The sequence below is a fragment of the Mustela nigripes genome, chromosome 4, assembly GCF_022355385.1.
Source record: "Mustela nigripes isolate SB6536 chromosome 4, MUSNIG.SB6536, whole genome shotgun sequence".
In the NCBI taxonomy this organism is placed as follows: Eukaryota; Metazoa; Chordata; class Mammalia; order Carnivora; family Mustelidae; genus Mustela; species Mustela nigripes.
In genome coordinates, this window is record NC_081560.1 from 29910998 (window position 1) to 29931432 (window position 20435).

Below are 20435 nucleotides of genomic sequence, written 5' to 3' on the forward strand. Positions count from 1 at the left end.
TTAGTCACACGGTTCTTGAAGTGTGTGCACCCATTTATGCAATGGATGTCTTATGTAAAAGACCATAAAGATTATCTAAAATAAACCTCTAAGAATGGCAAATGGCTGAGATATATCTTTGCTTTAGAACTGAGGCTGAAGCTGCTTCCAAATCAACTAATACAGTCTAATTTTTTAATTTAAACTTTTAATGGATTTCTTTAAAAAGAGCAATAATAAATTGACTAGTTGTTCACAAAAATAACATCCTTACTATGAATAGTAACTATATTTTGTAAAATAAATTAGAAAAGTGACTTTTTTTTTGCATTTTTACAAATCTCCTTAATGACTGGCTTGATAGAAGAAAGCAGGATTCTCCTATCTGCTACTGTATTGATCTGTTAAGATATGCTTTTTTGGTTGAAATATATGAAGACAATCCTGTCTCACACAGATAAATACTTGGGAAGGAATCGTATATTTTATTAGTATTTTTAGATAGCTGGGGATATTTCTTTTTTGATACTATACCAAATCTCGACAAGTGGCACTTTTTTTTTTAAATTTTTAATTTATTTATTTGACACAGAGAGAGAGAGAGACATCCCAAGTAGGCAGAGAGGCAGGCAGAGAGAGGGGGGAAACAGGCTCCCTGCAGAGCAGGGAGCCCCATGCGGGACTCAATCCCAGGACCCTGAGATCGTGACCTGAGCCGAAGGCAGACGGTTAACCCACTGAGCTGCCCAGGCGCCCTGACAAGTGGCACTTTTTAAAGATTAGTAACAAGGTGGAATGTGAAACCATATCTATGAATTTTTCATTTTCTCTTGCATTAAAATCTGTTCCTCTAGCTTACACTTTGAACAGACCTTTTACCCCTGCATAATTTTGCAACATCCTGCATTGGACATCTATCAAATATTAGTCCCTTGAGCTACATTCATTTTTCAAATGTTGACACATTTCAACATCATATCATCATATTATATACACACACATATGTATATATAATACAGATATTGACATTTTTCAACATTATCACCAGTCATATCAGAAAAGTCTTTAAGTTTTAGGAGGTTGTAAACCTCATAATCATGGTTATAACAGGCTCACTTCATTAATTTTTGAGAAAATGTCTGCCAAATATCCACAACTGAATAACCATGGTCGGCCTGTCCCTGTCAGTTCTTCTTTCAGAAAAAAAAAAAAAAATTATAAAAAAGAGTGGCTAATTTGGTTTGCCACTTGAACAAGTGCACAAGGGTTTCTTCTTGAGACAATCGGGGGCATTCTGTTTAAAGGAGTGCTTTAGGTATATTTAGCATTTCATCACACGACATATTTCTAAATATTAAAAACTTCAAAGGTTGAGATTTAATAAAATTAATAGCTTTTCATTGCTTCCACACTGTTTAGTGAAACCAGTTTTTAATTTTCACCAGCAAAATGTGACGAGGATATGACAATCTGGGGCCACTGCCTTTGTTTGTGTTCAGGTACCTTTACTCATTGTTTTGGCAACATTGGTACGAATGTCAATACAGTGAAAAAGGCAAATACTGCCATAGAATAATATTTAAGTAGTGTGACTGTGTGAATTCCCCAAAAGTGTTTCAGAAATCTCCAGTGATCAGTGGAGTGCAATTTGAGTGATCTTATACTAACTCAAAACCCTTTCTGGAACTCCAGACCCATATGCTCAATGGTCCACCAGATGTCCTACAGGCAGCACTACTTTAAGATGCTTAATTGATCAGTGGTCAAATCATCATTGGTTATTCCTTTTCCCCCAGGCTATTCCTCTTTCATTTCCTATCTTAGGTACCATCCTTACACAAGTCACTGAAGCCAGAAATCTAGGAGTCACTCTTGATTTTTCTTTCCCCTTAAACCCTTATATCTAATTAGTCAGTATGTCCAATCTCTTACATATATTCATTTCTGTCCAGCGCTATTAAGACTGAATTAGTTAAAGCCTTCCACATCTCAAAAAATTGCCCTGTACCTAGTTTCCTTCCCGTAATCTTCTTCTCCTCCTACTCATACTTCATTTTCTACTAACACTAGCTTTTGATAAAGCAAATTTAAATACTGCAATATTGAAAGATGAGGTTCTTGTCAACAGTACTGGCCTCAATTCCTTCCTCCGCCTCTTCCCAGCTGAGTAACCTTGGCAAATTACTCAGGCTCTGTGTGTTACACTGCTTGCCTTTGTAAGGAAGAAAAAAAAAAAAGTAAAGGTATTTATCATATATGGTTGCAAAGACAGAGGTAATTAATATAAAGCATTATCTAAATTCATAGAAAGTATCATCACATAGCCTGGTATCTAGGAAGTTGTTGATAAATGTTGAGAATTATTTTCAGTTCTTTCCTTCAAATTCTTCTCATTTTGTTGTAACCATTATTTGGTATGTTTTTCTCATTCCTAGACTATGTTCTCCTTGAAGTTAGAAACTTTAACTTATCTTCACTTTATGCCCGGGGCATAGTAAACATTTGAAGTACAGCTGATACTTAATAGTTATCAGTTAATGAATGCAAAAGAGTTTTCTCTGAATTATCTACAAATGTGGACTTAGTTTAGTACTATTTGAATTATTTAAGTCATACGTCTCAATTCTTTAAGATTCTACCTAATTACCAGAAGACAACACATTATTGTAATATGTAACACACACATAAACTAAATGACATACTAGGACTAATATGCCTACATATTATCGCCAATTGGCAAAATCCTAAAACCATTTTTAGACACGTTTCTTCCAAAGACTTGTAAGAGCAAAGGTTTAAACCTTCCTGGGGTTGGCTTGAAGATACATGAATACCATTTTGGGGGGAAGAATGTCTACTGCTTTCTTCCATATTTTCAAAAAGAGGTCTGTGACCCAGACAAGGTTAATAGCCACTGGCGTAGAAGATGGCAGAGAATATAATACCAGGAGTTGGCAGAGTTCATGACCAACTGATAGAGATACATGTTTTAGCATGCGAACATTTTGGAACATGTCAAATCACAGAGCGAAGACAACTGCCTACCAGGTCTACCTTTATTTGAACTTTGAAAATAAATCATATGAAGTCCACAACCCTGAACCCAAGTACCTGATCTCTGAACAAGAACCAATAAATAAAATTGTTAAATCACAGGGCCAGTTTTACTGTGCACTTCTTTATAGTGTATTTGTATTTGTTGCCAACAATGCCAGGGGCTTAGAGAGAGCCTGTGCTGAGTATAACCTTGAATTTTGTCTCTGTGTATTCTGTTGGATTTTGTAAGTGACCTGATTTAAACACATAAGTAAATTTTTATTTTTTTTATTTTTTGAAAAGATTTTATTTATTTGACAGAGAGAGACACAGCGAGAGAGGGAATACAAGCAGGGGAAGAGGGAGAAGCAGGCTTCCCGCAAAACAAGGAGTCTGGTGTGGGGTTTGGATCCCAGGACCCTGGGATCATGACCTGAACCAAAGGTAGATACTTAACCGACTGAGCCTCTCATGTGCCCCAACATAATTTTTAAAAAATTAAAAATTTTTTAAAAGCATATATACAGTATGTAATATATGACATATAATATGTACTATGAATGTACCTTATAAAACAGAATATATAATATGAAATGTGAACTATTATATGCAATATAAAGGATATGCAATACATAATGGATAATACATAACAATGCTCTCTAAAAATTTATGGATTTTCTACCATACTACAATAATTTTCATAGCTGATATAGATAATTCTGTAAGATTTTAAGAAGTATAATTTGATTAAAGTCATTATCCTGTCAATAATTAAATCCATTTATATTTCAGTGACTAAACTGAAATAGCTTTATAGCAACACTTAATAGGGATATGCCAGTTTAAGATCAATTTTTCTTTGGACTCGTTTTTGTGTTATTGTAGTTTACATGTAATTTAATGTTTAAATACACAAAGTGGACCTGGGTGTATATTACTTAAATCAGTATTTATCAAAACATAAGTATGATTGGAACCACAGTGTAGGACGTGGAAATTAATTTTACTTGCAGTTTATGTTGAAGGTGTTCAGCCATGGGCTATCATGTGAATAGCAATCTGTCCCTAAGTTCAAATTTTCTAAGGACCTGAGGTAGAAATAACATGGATATTATAAGCATAAACATTCTGAAATCAAACACACTGATGAAAAATTCACAGGATTACCTCTAAATTCACTAATGAAATAGTCATCATACTGAAATAATCATTATCAACATTTCCACCTTTATTATCTGTTCTTGTCTGCTTCATAAAAATTAGAAAATTAAATGCAAAATCTTTCCATTAGTGCACTGTTAAAGCTGTAAATTTAAAAACAAATCAGAGAATATGAAAGTTAAGATCCTCTTAGTAACATTAACTTGTCCAAAACTGATTATATATAATTCCTGAATTGCTGGTTAGTGTTCTGAGTGTACACTTTATTATAAGGCAAAAGAAATGGAAGGAAATTGATGCTGTTATGGAAACTATAACTTTTTACTTTTTTGAGTTATGAAGGCTGAAATTTGCAATCTTAACATTGTATTAGCATGGGATTCTGCAATTTAATAAAACAAGCTGGTTGAGAAAATGAACTATGCTCACTCAGTAAAAATGATATCTGTTTTCTTGAACGGAACATGTATAGCACCTATATTTAAAGGTAACAGATGAAAAATTTAATAATTTAGTAGTTTTTATAAATGCTCATAAAGTTACCTCATAAAATGATAGTGTTATATATGCCTGCCAGATTGGTAAAACTTCATTTATGTAATGTTACATAAAATTATCAGAATTCTTAACCATTAAAGAATATAGACGAATTCATACAGTACATATACATATCACATATATAATTAATGCAATTACTGTTTGTTACATTTGTAAAGGTACCCAAAAAGTACTATATGGAAGGAATAACAAATAAAATTATGATGTCATTGTTATTATGATATCTGTAATGGGCCACAGACTGAAAGGAGTAACAGATAGCCAAATAACAGCATAAATGATAAATAATAGTGAAATTAAAGCCCCAAGGGGGCCACTCTTTGTATGCAAATGATTGGTGATAGAAGAATCTAGAACACCATCTGGGTTATAACAGCTGCTTAAAGACACTTGTCGGATTGGGGTGCTTAGGTGACTCAGTTGGTGGAGCATTGAATCTTGGTTTCGTGTGAGGTCATGATCTCCCAGGGTCAGGGGATTGAGCCGAGAGACAGGCTCCAAACTGAGCCTGGTGTCTGCTTGAGATTCTCTCTCTTCCTCTCCCTTTGCCCCTTCCCCTGCTCTCTCTTCTCTCCCGAAATAAAGAAATCAAGTCTTAAAACAAAAACATTTGTTGGGTAAATAAACTTGCATAGGATCTTGAATAATATAGAAATGGAAGAGCTTCCCTTAGTTAGGTTCCCTGAGAGACTTCGCAGCTGGGCATATCTGAGTAACCAGCATAGGAGCTACACACTCCAGGGGGTGGGTGGCAGGGAAGAAAATCAAGATCAAGGTGTGTCTGCAATGATCCCCCTAAAGAGATTATTGGAGACTTGTGGCTGTGCATCAGGCCATTTTACTTGTATTTATCTCACTACGTTAAACAACCAGACGGGTGCATTAATTCCAGAAAGACAGTATTAAAAGGTCTACATTCCCTGGGAAAACATCGTGTTTGTGTGTGTGTGTGTGTGTGTGCATGCCGCACGTGCATGCATGCTTGGTGGTAGGGGGTTAGATCGGGTAGCTTGGACATGTGGTAGTGGTGGTAGTGATGGCCTTGGGCTTCCCACACAACTCCAGATACCCATCTAATTAGTCCCATGAGAGGCAGCAGGAAAACAAGGTAGATCTTGCTTATGTGAATGTACAAGAACAAAAGTAAATTTCTTTGGAAAATTGAGAAAGAGGCTGTGTCATAAACGGGAGACATGATGAGATATTAAAGGAGTGGGACGACCCATTCTAGGGTGGGTCAACTAAACTTATTCTTCAAAACTTATCGCACAGATACGTGTCAATATGTGTATTCACATAGTCAACAAACACTTATTGAGCATTTGGTGTATTATTAAGGATTATCTACCCAGGCTACTTATGTCCAAATCCTCCTCTACTGCCACGCTAAGGAGGCAGGCATGACCTTTCCTCCAAGCACATTATAATAAACTACAAGAACTAAGGAGCAACAGTAAAACAAATATATATAAATTTAGAAATACATACTCCTATATTTCTAAAAAGCAGAGAGATGAATAATCCCCAAACGTACGTTCAATAATGGCAGCACTTCCTAAAGTGCAGCAGGATAAGCCCCTTTCTTTTTGGTCTTTCATGCCACTTGTTAGCATGCTGGATCTGGGAAAATGCATGTGTTCACAATGCGGTGCTAAGGTCTGTCTCACAGAGGACAGAACAGGCTGGCTGCTTTGATCTCTGCTCCTATCAGAGGAACTACTTCTTTGTTCTGTTGCAGGTACCAAAGTACTTAGAGCTCAACTCCTTCTTAGGTAAGATCTGGGTTTTTATCGAGGTCTGTATTCTCTTTGACAAGGTGGGTGGGCCACCTTTGTTTAGTTCTAAATCGATAGCTTTTTCAATCCTTAAATATCATTTGAACAATCACATGATCATGGGAGACTTGAATAGCACGATCACAAATGGCTTCTTAAAGTTCTGCCAGAGAAAGCCCACCAAAGGAAGTCAGTGCTCCCAGCAGCCATGCCTCTACTAATCTTCTTGGGAAGGTGTCTGAGTCTGTTTGGGCCGCTACAACAAGATACCATAGACTGGGTGGCCTCTAACAACAAAATTCATTTCTCACATTCCTGGAGGCTGGAGAGACCAACATCAGGCATAGCATATTTGATGTTGGGTGAGAGCCTGCTTTCTGGTTCTCACAGGGCACCTTCCAGCTGTAACCTTGCACGGCTGGGGGTAAGCTAGCTTTCTCAGGTGTCCTTTTACAAGATCACTAATCCTATGCATCGTTGATGCAAATATAAAATGATGCAGCTGCTACAGAAAACTGTATAATCACTCCTCAAATAATTAAAAATAGAATTACCATATGATCCAACAATTCCATGTCTGGGTGTATATATGCAAAAGAAATGAAAGCAGTGTCTCTAAGAGATATCTGTGCACTCATATTCCTAGAAGGATTATTTACCATAATTAAAAGGTAGAAACGCCCATCGATGAATGAATGGTTAACTATAATGTGGTATATACACACTAAAGAATATTATTTGGCCTTAAAAAGGAAGGACATTCGACACACTGTATGCTATCCAACACAGATCAACCTTCAGAACATTATGCTAAGTGAAACAGCCTAATTGCAAAAAAAAGAAAATAACCGTATGACTGCATTTATACGAGAGATCCAGAGTAGTTACATTCACAGAAACAGAAAGTACAGTGGTGCCTGCCAGGGGATAGGAAGAGGGGAAGAGGGGGCAAATGTGGTTTGTTTCATGTGTAGAGTTTCAGTTTTAGAAGATGAAGTATTTCTGGAGATTGGTTGAACAATAATGTAAACATATTTAACAGTACTGACCTATATACTTAAAATGGTTAAGAAAGTAAATTTTGTTACATATATTTTACTACAATTAAAAATAATCCAGACTTAGTTAAAAAAAAAAAAAGGGAGATATTTCCATCTTGCTACTTATGCTGTGGGAAAGCATACCACGAGGTGAAAAATATACAGTTAATTACTTTCAAGTAAAGCTGAAGGGATCAGTCAAAACTTCATTCCTCTAATTTTAGCACTTTTTAGCCAAAAGTTTCAAAATTTTAGGCATCTGAATTACACTGTTTTGGTTCTTCAAAGAAATTCTCTCCCAAGTATCTGCATAAAACTAAGTTTTTGTTTTTTGAGAGAAGAGAAAGTTCTGCTCATTTTTCTTTTAATCCTTGACCTATTCACACTTTAAGATCAGTTCAACATTTCTCCCCCTGTGAGGTCTTGTCTCTTTGACTGTGCTGACACTCTTTCCTTTGGGCTACCATTATGTCTTGCAAGTAACCCATTTATTACATTTACTGCCCAATTAGATTTATACTAGCTGTGAGCTCCTTAAGGGTAAGGATGCTTCATATTCAGCTGTGTGTCCCAAGAACTCAGCAGAGAGCCAAGCAAGAAATAGAAGTTCAGTATTTATTTATAGGATGTTGCTGAAGCCATCTCTTGTAAAACTGCCTTATGAAATAATTGTGAAATAAGTCCCTCTTAGAGATGAGGACGATGGGAGAATAAAAAACCACCTGCTCCTTTTTACTAAAGAATATATTATTTTACCAAGTGATATAACATAGTTTTGTTTTTCTTTTTTGACTCGAGTGCCAAGAAGCTAAATGCCAAACGTTTGTCCTAAATTCAAGTTTACCCTGAGCATTAGTAATCTAGTGTGAGTAATCTGGTATTATTCCACCACTAGCCCATCTTGTCTTGTCTTTGCGTCTGTGCTATCGTAACATTATCTTGTTATAAACCGCCTCAAGTCTATTTTGGAAGAAAGTGAGATATGATTAAAATATGTAAAATATGCAATACAAGGCTAAATATGAAGGTGCTGTTTTAAAGCTGTTCTCTTTGGTTTCCTTTCTTTGTTCCATGAATAATGTTTCCTACATTTCAGCATAATCCTAAACAGCTGTGCTCTCATTACTGCAATATCTGTTCCTATACACTCGATGTCGTCTGGTTCAGTTCTGAGTAGGCGGCATAGTCTGTTCTCCATAATTTGTTTTCTAATGTATATCCACTTGTGTGTCATATTAGTTATTCTATTTTTCCCTAAACTGTGGCTAAATTAAGCTACTTTTCAAAGTAATAAGACAATCCAGTCAAGACCCTTTCTACGTAAGATATGCACAGTGCAGTTGGTATAATTAAGATAACAGGAAATATGATTTCCTTCATAACAATCTGAAACCATAGAATTTATTAGGCCTATATCCAGATGTAGATTCAGGATAACTGTGATTCCTTAGACAAGTCATTTGAGTACTTAGATGAATTTCATTGTTGAAATGTATTACATGTTCTTTCCTACTCTCACTGTTATTCACTCCCTGAAAAATACACTTGACCAAATTTTCGGTGTCTTGCAAGGCACACTATACCATCCATCCCTCTGTGAAACAGTATCTGCCTGGCTAGTACCCAGATAGCTTAAACTGATCCACCCATTTTCCATATTTTTATAATACACAGTATTCATCCTTCTAATGTAACATCTAGTAACACATCAGCTCAGCTCTGGAATGTACCAACTGGTACACCTGTAAGCCCGTATGCCCCTTGACATACATTTAGACTGCATTTCCCAGACTCCTTTTATCTGGGTGTTTCATCTGGAAAGTTCTGGCCAGTGGCAAGTAGGCAAACATAATGCTCACCACTTTAAGGCGTCATGACTTACAGCACTTTTTAAATGCTTCATGCACTCTCGTTCTTTGTACTCTTCTACTGGCCACATGAAGAGGATTCAACAAGGACTACAAGATTATAGGGAATGGCAGAAGTCCTAGATCCTCCAGGACTTCTATCTTATCTTCTAGCTATCAAAGGACTGTATGATATGCTCTGGGACTTCTATCTTATCTTCTAGCTATCATACAACATATGGTAAAGCTCCTCCTCCACTCCTTGTTTGTCTTGCATCAGTTTTTACCCCTCATTGATCATATAAAGGACAGAAATTTATCTTCATGCTCTTTAAAGTTCTCTATATAACTGGAGCACCTGGGTAGCTCAGGTGGTTAAGCGCCCAACTCTTGGTTTCGGCTTGGGTCATGATCTTATAGGTGGTGGGATCCAGCCCTGAGTCAGGCTCTGTGTTCAGTGTGGAATTTGTCTAAAAGATTCTCTTCTTCTGCCCCTCCCCATGGATCGTGCTCTCTCTTTCTCTCTCAAATAAATAAATAAATTTTTAAAATTCTCTATACAACCAATTACAATCATTTAATAAGATTAATTCAACATCAGTGTATTTTAACAGAAAATACATATCATTTTCCATCTCATCACATTATCATTCAGTTATATGCATTTCACTATTCATGAAATATTCTAAATAATTATTTAATGCAGTTTTATGTTATCCAATGATCATGCTAATTATATATCCACGTAATTTAGGAAAGTAAAAAAAAACCTTACTGCTCACTTTATAATTCACTAAAAAGAAAATGATAATGTCTAGATTTTCTTTTTGTGACTGTTGTTTCCAGTAGATGTTATAATAAGTGATATACAGCCAGAAATTGAAAAAAAAAAAAAAAACAGTAAGAGTCCACAAGCACATTTTCAAGTCACTGAAATAACACATAGTTGGTGTGTATGAATGACTTCATGAATCATTTATCCATGGTGATGGAAATAGACATTATGTACCCTAGAAGTCTTTGTTGTGGTACCTTGTAAAGATGTTCAGTATTTGAATACTTTAAAGGGAGGGAACTAACATTAATTAGATGTTTTTTCAGTGCCAGGTGTTTTACATAAATCGTTGTTCTTACCCCTCACAATAACTCCATGAGGTAGTAGTTTTTCTCCTCATAGCAGAGATGAAAGTTAAGAAAGAACGTAGCTCGTAAGTGGCAGAGCTGTGACTGAAACCCACAACTGTCTTATTCTTTCATACTTTTTCTTTCTAACACAGAACTCTCTCTAGCATTGTTCACCTACATATATTTTTTAAAGATTTTATTTATTTACGTGACAGACAGAGATCACAAGTAGGCAGAGTGGCAGGCAGAGAGAGAGGGGGGAAGCAAGCTCCCTGCTGAGCAGAGAGCCCAATGTGGGGCTGGATCCCAGGACCCTGGGATCATGACATGAGCCAAAGGCAGAGGCTTCAACCCACTGAGCCACCCAGGCACCCCATACCTACATATTTTTTACGACATATTTGTTTGAAGCACTTTACTTCTCTATTCTAAATATCAACACTTAAATTGATTAGTTGCTATTATTTAATGAGTTTCTATATTATGCTAGCTGTAGAAAGTTTTAAAAATCACATAAGAGATTGCCTATTATAATGTGGTCCTATTGAAAGATGGCCACTTTCATTCTTAGGATTGTTTCTACACCATTTTCCTTCCCTGCTCCCTATAAATTCTGGCATTTACTTCATTGTCATTAGATTACATTGCTCATTACCTTCATTGCTGCAGTCGCTGGATTATCTTGCAATTAACCCCTCCATGTTTCTCACGTATTTTAGATCCTGTCTCTCTTTCCAACATAACTCTTGATTTAATTCTAGATACTTTCAATATATACATATATGATCCTTCCTGAAATTTGGCCTTTTGATTGCTTGATCTTCTTTCCTCTAAATATCTTGTCCTTCATATTATTTTAACTAATCAGTGCCCTGGCCATTTCTAGACCTATTCATTACAAGGAACGCCCATACTTCCATAATTGGTTTCATGTATCCAGTTCTCTGACCATCATCTCCTATCTTTTCAGCCCAATTACTCTAGTATCTCAGCTCTAACAATCCCCTGGGACCATCAATCAATTGAACTATAAACATCTCAATGTCCCTCAACAACCTTTACTAGGCAAATTACAATCCTGCTTAAATCTAACTCTGCCTCTTCAGCACTTGCATAGGGCAGCTAATTATGCATGCAGAAATACAGGACAGCTCTGAATGATCTCACCTTAAATTCAGTTTGACAAACTCTTGGAGGTCCCCCAAGCCTACCCACAATCAACTATATTTCACTAGTTTATGTATTTTCTACTATCCTGTAGTACTATTTCATACCTTCTCCTTTCTTCTTCAAAGACTTTTTTTCATTTATTTGAGAGTGAGTGAGAGCACATGAGAAAGAGAATGAGCGGGGGGGGGGGGGGGGGGGGGGGGGATGAGACAGACTCCCCACTGAGCTGAGGGAAGAGACCAACATGGGGCTCAATCCCAGAACCCACAAACCCAGAACAATGACCCCAGCTGAAGGCAGATGCTTAACCAACTGTGACACCCAGGCACCCCTTTTCTACTTTCTTCTTAAATTTCCAACACATTCATCCTAATACTCCAATTTGATGACTTTGCTTCTTTTTTTTTTTTTTTTTCACTGAGAAAATTAAAGCAATGAGAAAGAATCTCCAGGAACTCTTATAGCCACATATGTCAATCTGCAACTGAACCCATACATTCTGCTCCCTATCAGGTTTCTGGAAATAAATGATATTTACTCCTTTCTAAAACCTTCCCTTGTGTACTAAGTACAATTTCCTATCACCTATCCAAGGACCACACAATGGAATTTATTCCCTCTTATCTACATTATTATTTTTTCTTATGTAGTAGAGATGAATACCACCAGCAAAAAATGTTATTCTTTTCTCATCTTAAAAATCCTCCATTAAGTCCCATTTCACCTAACAACTATAACTCTGATTATCTTTTCTCTTTTGTAGCAAAATATCTTGAGATATTTGACTATACTCAGTAACACAGAATTCCTTTTCTCTTCTTCTTCTGGAATCCTTGCCAATCAGATTTCCCCCTGATTATTACACCAAAATGATTCTTGTCAAGATCACCAATTACATCCAGATTGCTCTATCCAGTGGTCACTTTTCAATTCTTGAAACTCATCAACATCAAGTATATTGCCCTTCATGTATTTTCTTCACTTGGCTTCCACTATACCACACTCTTGCTTCTCTCCCAGCAACACAATAATGTTCCACCTCAGTCTCCTCTGTTGGTTTCTCTTCCTCTTCCAGATCTCTTAACACTGGAGTTCCCTGATCTCAGTTCTTTATTCTTTCTTCTTCTCTGCCTACAACCACTACACTGTTACCTCAATCAGCACATAACTTTAATAACAGCAATATGCCCATATTACCCAAATTTATATGCCTTTCCCAGATGTGTCTTCTGAATTTCAAACTCATATATACAACTGCCTACCTGACAGATCCACTGAGATGTCAAATAGATATCTCCAAATTAACACATGTAAAGCTGAACTTCTCATCTCCCTTGTCCCTGCTAACCTATTTTATTGAGTCTTTTCCAATTCTCACTTAAAGGGATGGCCCATCCTTCCAGCTGCTGAAACAAAACTCTTGGCTTCATTCCAGATTTTTCTACTTTCACATTCATATCAAATTTGTTGGAACTCCTGTAGTAATATCGTCAAATATAGTCAGAACCCAATCCTCAAAATTTCCATTGCTACTCCCTTGATACCAAACTATCATTATTACTCTAATCATTTATTAACTGGTTCCTGTTTCCATCTATCTGCAAACTCTCTCAAGACAACAGTCAGAGTAAAATCCAAATTAGATCACATCTTTCCTCTGCTCCAAACCATCTACTAGTTCCTCTTTGCAGAGTCAAACTCAAGTCACAAGACCCTAGAGTAATTACAAGGTCAGCCTCCCCTTCCTTTCTGATCTAACCATTTCCTCACCCATTCATCTCCAACTGCCTGACTTTACTATCCAGTGAACTTTCTAGGCATATTTATGCTTTATAGGCTTGTGCTAGTATAACTCTTTCATGAAATGTTGTCCTCTAGATAACTGCTTGCTTATTTTCTTGAAGTATTTCAAGTCTTTGCTCAGATGTCACCTTCTCAATGAGGTCAAATCTGACCACCTAAACAAAAAATGCAGCCTAATTCCCTTTTCTTTTCCTCTGTTCTATGTTTTCATTAGCACTTATCACTTTCTGGTATATAAATAATTTGTGTGTGTGTTCCTCTAATGTAAACTAGTGTCCAAACAGTGCCAGTCACATGACAGATGCATAATAAACATACAAAATAATAAATGTATAAAATATTACAGCATAAGCTTGGTCAAACCCACACATGCATGCATGTTTACACACACACACAGCTCGAAAGAGAACTGGAAATTTGTCTTGATAACTGAAATACGATGATCCACATCTAAAGGATAATTCATAATTTTGTATATGAAGCAATAGACTCTTAAAATTGTAAAGAACCTTAAAGGTTATATAATCCAATCATGCATATAATTTATATTTCATCTGCATGTATTTCCCCATATTAGTTCTCTCGTCTATTCTTGAATGCTGTAGTAACAAGGGACCTTTTACATGGTTTGTGGTGAGAAAATTAAAAGTCAAGGTTATGTTGTGTTGCCTAGGATTACATAGCAATTAAGGAAAATAGCAATATTAGAATCAGAAACCAGTTCTCTTGCCTACTAGACTACCATCCTTCACCGTATTCTATTCTGTATAGAAAACCTTCAGTGCATTTAAATATGTCTACTGGATAAACCAAATAACTGATATAATAAATGATAATCTAAAAAAATACTTATTCAAATAAGTCAGGTTTAAAGCTTTATTAAGAGTCTGTATAAAGACGGACCTCAAAAGAACATGAAAAACACTCACTCATCTTGAAATTAAAATTATTTTGTTAGTTTATTCATGATAAAACAGTGATGTGAAAAAATAGTACCAATAAGAGATACCTGACCTAGAGAAAAATAATCCATGAAAAATATGAGGTAGAGAATTCCATAGGTAACTTCAAAACACCATTATACTATTCTCTGATAAATCCACCTCACATTAGAAAGGTGAAAATGAGAATAAAAGAATGGACATAATTTAGATTAAACAGATCCTTTGAAAAGTTTCCCTCCCAAAATAATTCAGGCAAAGACTAACTACATCACTTAGAGAATCACTGTACTTTCTACTAGTAGATGAGCTAAAAGAGGTACTGAAAAGAAAGAAAACCTAAACACCATGTCTGAATTGTGTAAGTGTTTCATATTTTAATTATGTTTTGGGTTTCTGCTCAGTAGAGCACACTGTGATACAAATAAATTTAAAAGAAGTTACAAAATTATAGGAGATGATGAAATATTCATAATTAGGATGCCTAAATACAACACAGAAATCATGACTAACAACTGTAAGTACTCAATAATATCATTAAACTCTTCAAATTCCTAGAGATCTTCATATCAGAATTCTCTTGTGTAAAGATGTTATATTTAATGGATTAAAGAACAATTTTTATTACTGTGAGTCTCTGAAATGTAAAACAGCCTGACATTTCTGATTTACTATGTCAGCTTATCATGTTCAAATAGACTTTATTCTGTGCAGTTCAATAAAAACTTTTAAAAACTTCAAAAGAACAGTGTCTTAGAATCATTTCTCAGAAGGAGGAAGTTCTTGATACTATGTCAGAAAATAGGAAAACTTTGTTTTCAAAACAACAAACACACCTCATTAAAACTTCTGTAAACTGATTCTCATTGAGTACTTTCCCTTCAAAGACTTCCTATACTTGTGTTCTTGTTTTGCCATTATATATGTATTTTATATATATATGCTTGCTTAAATATACTTTTGTACACTTGTGCATATAGATTCTTAGAAAATAGAAGTTATGGAATTATAATTTTAGAATGGGGAGGGGGTTTACCAGTAATCTATTCCAACCTGATGAGGTTTACTTGTATAGGACTGAAAGGGAAAGACATTTAAAAAACAACTTCTCAACAGAACTCAGGTCTACTGACTCTTGTTGAAGTGTTCTTCCTAGTGTTCTATACTACTGCTTCTCCGTATACACTAAGTTGACAGAGCCTCACTAAATAGAGTCTTTGCTAGGCACTGATATTTTATGTCATATACACATTAGATCTGATAATCTCTGCTTGAACAGATTTAGAAAATGACATAAACTTCAACTGCAAAAATTGCAACCTGCATGAAAACTCATTCGTAATATCCTCCATGTTTTAAGTCACCTGTATGTAAAAGTTAAATAAATGAAAGAACTGCTGCTGTTTTTCCAGGTAAAGGAAAATAATACTATATGGTTATTCTTGTTTCAAAACTCAAATATAATATTTTAAAGATGTAGACCATATTCTGCAGTGTGATAAGTATAAATATGTGTAAAGTATTAAAAACATCTATTATTTTTTCTGTTTTCCATATATAAGTTCCACGAAGGGGAAAAAAAGGGAGGGGCAGGTCCAATCAAATTCTAACTAAATACACTGCATAGTCTATCTTCTCATTTCAAGCAGGGGCACAGTGTTTGGGGTAATAAATAAATCATTACTGGAGAGAAAATAACTTCTTGAGCCAGTGTTTATTTTAATGATAGTAATTCATTAAAACTATCTAGTGACCCCTTGAAAAAATACAGCAGTTAAAAAAAAAAAAATACCTCAACAGCTAACATCATTTATCAAGGATGAAAAGCTTTTCCTCTAGAATAAGGAATAGGACAAGGATGTCCATCTCACCACTTTTATTCAGCATAGTGCTATAGGTCTTAGGCACAGCAATCAGACAAATAAAATAAAATAAAAGACAACCAATCGGGTAAGGAAGAAGTAAAACTTTCACTATTTGCAGATGGCATAATACTATATACAGAAAACCGTGAAGATCCTCCCAAAAACTATTAGAACTGATAAATGAATTCAGTAAAGTCACAGGTTATAAAGTTAATATGCAGAAATCTGCTACATTTCTACATGCTAATAATTAAATAGCAGAAAGAGAAATTAAGAAAACAATCCCACTTAGAATTCCACCAAAAATAGCAGAATACCTGAAAATAAATTCAACCAAGGAGGTGAAAGACCTGTACTACAAAAACAATAAAACACTGATAAAAGAAATTAAAGATGACACAAACAAATGGGAAGAAACTCCATGCTGAAAGAACCAGTATTATTAAAAATGTCCATACTACTCAAAGCAATCTATAGATTTAATGTAATTCCTATCAAAATATCAATAGCATGTTTCAAATAAAAAACTAATATTCTTAAAATTTGTATGGAAACAAGAAGACCCCAAATAGCTGAAGTAATCTTGAGAAAGAACAAACCCCAGACTTCAAGATATACTGCAAAGCTGTAGTAATCAAAACAGTGTGATACTTGCAGAAAAAGAGACACATAGATCAACAGAACAGAATAGAGAGCCCAGGCCCAGAAATAAACCCATAATTTTATGGTCAGTTAAGCTTTGACAAAGGAGGCAAGAATGTACAATGGGGAAAAGACAGTCCCTTCAAGGGATGGTCCTGGGAAAGTTGGACAGCTACATACAAAAGAATGAAACTGGACCATTTTCTTAAACCATACACAAAATAAACTAAGAATGGATTAAGGACCTAAATGTGAGAGCTAAAACCACAAAACAATTGGAAGAAAACATAGGCAGTAATTCCTTTGACGTTGGCCATAGAAACATTTTTCTCAGTATGTCTCCTCAGGCAAAAGAAACAAAAGCAAAATCAAACTACTGTACTACACCAAAACAAAAAGCTTTTGCACAGCAAAGAGAACTATCAACAAAACAAAAAGGGAACTTACTGAATGGAGAAGATATCTGCACATGATATATCCAATTAGGGGTTAATATCCAAAATATATAAAGAATGTATACAATTCAACATGGAAAAAATTAATAAATAATCTGATTTAAAAAATGGGCAGAGGATCTGAATAGACATTTTTTCCAATGAGGACATAGAGATGGCTAAGAGGCACATGAAAAGATGCTCAACATCATTCAAAACAAGACTGAGATATCACTTCACACCTCTCAGAATGGTTAAAATAAAAAAAACACAAGAAATAGGGGCACCTGGGTGGCTCAGTGGGTTAAGCCGCTGCCTTCGGCTCAGGTCATGATCTTGGGGTCCTGGGATCGAGCCCCACGTTGGGCTCTCTCCTCAGCGGGGAGCCTGCTTCCCTTCCTCTCTCTGCCTGCCTTTCTGCCTACTTGTGATCTCTGTCAAATAAATAAAAATTCTAAAAAAAAACCCAAAAACACAAGAAATAATAAGTGTTGGTGAGGATGTGGAAAAAAAGGAACCCTTGTGCACTACTGGTAGGAATGCAAGTTGGTATAGCCACTGTGGAAAACAGTATGGAGATTCCTCTAAATATTAAAAAATAGAAATACCATAATCCCACTACTGGGTATTTACCCAAAGAAATTGAAAACACTAATTTGAAAAGATATATGCATCCCTATGTTTATTGTAGAATTACTTACAATAGCCAAGATATGGAAGCAACCTAGTGTCCATCCATAGATAAATGCATAAAGAGTGATATACAGATACAATGGGATATTAGTCAAACACAAAAAAGAAAAAAAGAATGAAATCTTTCCATTTGCAACAGACATGGATGGACCTAGAAAGTATAATGCTAAGTGGAATAAGTCAGTCAGAGGAAGACAAATACCATATAATTTCACTCATATGTGGAATTTAAGAAAGAAAACAAAGAGACAAACAAAAAACCAGACTCTTAAACATAGAAAACAAACAGGTGGTTGCCAGAAGAAAAGGAGGTGGGGGGATTGGTGAAATAGAGAAAGGGGCTTAAGAATACACTTATCTTGATTGAACTTTGAAAAATATAAAGAATTTGTAAATCATTATATTGGACACCTGAGACTAATATAACACTGTATGTTATTTATACACGCATATATTCATTCATACATACATATAGATCTATACACCCTTGTCAATCCCACTCCTGCCACCAGTTGGAGATTTTAACAAGTATCCTAGCTGATACTTATGCACTGAATGTATCTCTACACTTTTTCCCCCTCATCCTGCCAGCCATCTACCATTAGTACAACTTACTGTATCAGAAAAGTACTCAATTTAAGGAGACCTAGAATAATTATCTATGAAGGAGGATTTTTGATTTTTGTTAGCTTGATCAAAACTTAGAATGGTTTGTGTAATTACCCATTTCTAATGTTAATATTATTGCCACTAATTATATTTCTATGTTGATAAGCTATAAGAAAAGAAATAAATTTCTACCACATATGGAACCAGCCTTCAAAGACAGAATGTGTCAAGGGACTTGGAAAGAGCTCAAATTAAGCCATATATGACTGCAAGGAACAAACAAACAAAAGGAGGTGGCACTTTCATCACAGAAGACAATATGGACAATTTGGGGGAATCTCAAATCTAGGAGATGATAGTGGGAAAGCAGGGTGATTATTCACAGAATCACAGGCTCTCAGATCAGAAAACGTCTATAGCAATTATTCAATATAGTTTCCCATCCTCTCCTTACATAAATTGTATAATATTCTTAATAAGAGGTGTGATGGCTTCTGATTGAACACTTCTCATGACAAATAAATGAGAAGGGGAACAAAAAAATGAAACAACCTGTAACTATATACCACCTTAAATAATAGGGTTAAGCAAAAAATAACTAGGATATAAAAAAAATAAGTAGGATATATAGTTTTGAGTTTTTATATTATGATATGTTTACTTCTTTGCAATATTAGTTGTATTATTACTTCTTTGTGCTTCCCTAAATTTGATTAAGTATTTGAGCCAAATAAAACAAAACTCATGATTAATATGAATGTAGTAATTAAACTGTGCTTCTAATGCGGTAACTTGAGGGAAGTTTTACTATGAAATGGCAATTCCCGTACTATTGCTGCCTGTGAAGAGAAGAAAGAAGTAAATTAAAAGGAAAAAAAAAAAAGCCACAGAAAACCAAGTCTTGCTATCAGGGTCATTAATATGCCTCCCATGTGGATCACTCACCCCCCCCCCCCCCCTTTTTTTAAGGCTTAAAATGTATTTTAATAAGTTTACTGCATTACTGCTACATTTCTCAGAAAAACTCCAAAGACATCAGGGACAAATCAAACATGGTACACTAGTGGGGGGAAAAAAATGCACAACATAACTACCTAGGATAGGCAAGGGTAAGAGCAACTGTCCAACCTTCAGCACAAAGTAACCTTGCTCCCAAGATTGTACTAGGTCTATCAAGAAACCTGTGAACAGCAACATCAAAGACACAAAAGGGCCATTCCTGGGTTGTCCTTACCCAAGAAAAAAGTTGGAGGCAACTTAACATGAGATTTTTTTAAAGGTACAATCCAAATGAAAATCTCTAAGAGAAAATGTCTTCCTTAGGACATAAGGGGTAATACATGGGATATAATAGAACCGTATGTATCTTGTCTGTGACCTCTGTGGACATTTGCCTGGATTCCCACCTGTGAGTGAATGGAACAACGAGACTAAGGTCACTGGGGGAGGTTTGGTTTTGCGGTGTATGCGGCAGTGTCTCTGGGTTTCCAGGGTATAAGAACAAGAAAGCAAATACAACAGGATGAGTAAAGAATGGAATGATCAAGATTAATGGGAGCTCTAACTGGATCCATTTTGCCATAGTTCCTCCCCACCCACACCCCCAGGCCCTCAACAATCAAGGGAGACTTCAGGAATGCACCACACAGAATCAACTTGCTAAATGATAAACCACACAGAACTGATTTGTTAAATACCGCCCCTCCCTCACCCTCAGCCTCCCCCAAACTCCCTCAGAGTAGTGCGGGCAAGGAAGA

The 20435-nt window shown here is 35.7% G+C and overlaps 1 protein-coding gene across 1 annotated transcript in view; it reads right to left on the reverse strand.

The window, feature by feature from the left end:
• The window catches only part of KCND2 (potassium voltage-gated channel subfamily D member 2), a 487249-nt gene that overhangs the window by 395860 nt on the left and 70954 nt on the right, over nucleotides 1-20435 (reverse strand). The gene's annotated exons all lie outside the window — the stretch shown is intronic.